General features: G+C 41.4%; 1 protein-coding gene across 1 annotated transcript in view; it reads right to left on the reverse strand.

Moving 5' to 3' along the window:
- si:dkeyp-69e1.8 (uncharacterized protein LOC100001340 homolog) overlaps positions 1–2,576 on the reverse strand; it is an 8,426-nt gene that overhangs the window by 2,341 nt on the left and 3,509 nt on the right. The gene's annotated exons all lie outside the window — the stretch shown is intronic.

A 2,576-nucleotide genomic window follows, 5' to 3' on the forward strand; every position in this document is an offset into this window, starting at 1 on the left:
ATGTCTCTACCACATACGGGGCATGAGATATGCCCATTCAAAGTTTGCAATTTCAATCTGTTGCTATAGCGCCCCCCTTTGGCCAACTGATGTAATATTGCTTCATTCACATCCTCCCATGACCCTCTACCACTGTGCCAAATTTCACATGGATTGACCAAGTCAGTGAGGAGAAAAACATGGAACAGACACACACACAGAGTTTTCGTCATTGTATAGTAAGATTATTCAGTAGTTTACATCGTCAGAGACAGGGTTTGCATTTCCACATTGGATTCAAATGGTCTGGACCATGGACTGTACATAAAGACGGACAACATGTCTCCACTTCCTTCCTCTGCACAAAAATGAAGCTAAAATATTCCAAACATGGGTGCTTCCATCTTGAGCTTTTGGAGCCAGAGTCTGCGCAGTAGCGATGTCTGCAGTGTCGCGTTCCCCCCCATAAACCCATCCGACCCAATCGTGAGCAATAATTATGTCACATCCTCTTTTTCTATAGCATCAAATAACTAATTAAAACCAACTAATAGAAAAATGAACTCTATAACCAACATTAACGTGATAAAAATGACTTCTGATCTCTGGGAAAAATTAATTGAAATTTTTAGTTGTCCCATCAGCTAGCATGGAGGGGGCGGGGTTTATGACCTATACTGCAGCCAGCCACCAGGGGGCGATCTAGATGTTTTGGCTTCACTTTTGAGGAGCTGTTATGCTGTCCGACTTTATTATACAGTAGTGGCGTAAGGTAGGTACGACAGGCCCTAGTGCATGCCAGGGCTGTGCGATATAACGATATATATCGTGTGACGAGAGAAAAATGTCTATCATTTCATATTTTGCTCTATTGTTTATATCGTTGTGACGCAAATTACACTTTTAATGGCAATATTTTTTCGTCATTTGGAGTCTGTCCATCTTTTGCACGGATCTCATTGATAAATTACTCTTCTTGGCTTTTTAATTCGTAAAGCTTTTACTGCACTTACAGTAACATAATGAGTTTATATAACTCCACCGCTGTCTGTCTCTGCTGCGCTGCACACACTGAGAGAGCAGAGACGCAGCGAGACGCTGACAATATTCAGACCAAATCAGGTGGTGTGGAGTACAGCCTCAGTGTTGAGTGGAAGTGTGTGAGCATGTTTGTGCTTTAGAACATAACCGAAACAATCAGAAAATAATGTTTTATTGCTCTGATTCACCAGCTTTCTCGCTACCAGCGCTCCCTCTCTTCACTCACTCTCTAGCTTGCTCTCTCTCTCTCTTTTTCTCTCGTCTTCTTTAAACAGCCGGTTGCCCGACTCATCGTAATGTTATCAAACGAGGAGAAATGTCCTCCCCTCGTCCTAGTAACATTTTTGTACTCTTTCATGGCAGAGTTTAAAACTCTGATCAGTCTGATCCCCGTCACACCTCTGAATCCGGAACACCTCAGTCTGATCCCCGTCACACCTCTGAATCCGGAACACCTACATGCTATGGCCTACATGGGGGGTGCTATATTGTGATATGTATCGTTATCAGGATATGAAATGAACTATATCGTGATATGAGATTTTGGTCATATTGCCCAGCCCTAATGCACGCTAGTTACTAGTTAAAAGGCACACACACGCACACACACACACACACACACACACCACTAGCAACTGTTAACAAAAATGCCAAAGGAATCTAATTAAGGGGGCTGTGCTAGTTTTTCCTCCTGTTGGTTTCTCTCTTCCTCTCTTACTGCCGCTTTTATGTTTAAAAGTCATGACTGCTCAGTTTATCAGTCTTGACAGATTTTGCACTGAAACTAGCTCCTGTATGCCATCGTCTTGTCAGGTGATTAAATAGAGACTTGACACTAGACAACATCGACATACATGTTACCAAACAATCATCACTGCATACCTGTATATGACTAAAATATCACAGAAAATAAGAAAATTATTAATTTAATTGAAGAGTATATATAGTTCACTCAGAGTTTAATTTTGTAATTATAGCTGCTGCGCAGCGATGGGTCGGGTCCGGGCATTTTTAGGCAATTCTGAGCAACAAGCAGAAGAATTGGAAGACATTTAGGAATTTAGCAACACAATCTGCCTTTTGCATCAGCTGAGGCTTGAACTCACAACCTCTGAGACTAAGAATCAATTTCTATCTCACTGAGCTAATTAGTCAGTGACAATTCATGTGTAGCTTCACAAATTGACTAAGCCAGACATGCAGGTTTAGCAGCTGTCCATGCATGTAATTTGTTTGTAACAATGATTGATTTGCTTCATAAGTGAAAAACTGATGTTTAACTAGTTGAGCTATGTGCAAAGTGAGAAGCCTCAGATGGTTTCACACTGAAGTATTGACACTGGATCATTGTGCAAAGTTTGGTTTATTTTCAAGCATGAGAAGAATTTTCTAACAGAAAAAAGACTTGAAGATGCTGCACAGTGATGAGTCACGCTCAGGCAATTTTAAGCAATAAGCTGGAGCACAAGAAGATGATTACATTACAATGTGGATTCTGCACCAGTTGAGGCTCGAATCCGCAACCTCTGGAACCTAAGACGGTCATCTACCGCTCT

Source organism: Epinephelus moara, chromosome 18 (genome assembly GCF_006386435.1).
Source record: "Epinephelus moara isolate mb chromosome 18, YSFRI_EMoa_1.0, whole genome shotgun sequence".
NCBI lineage: Eukaryota > Metazoa > Chordata > Actinopteri > Perciformes > Serranidae > Epinephelus > Epinephelus moara.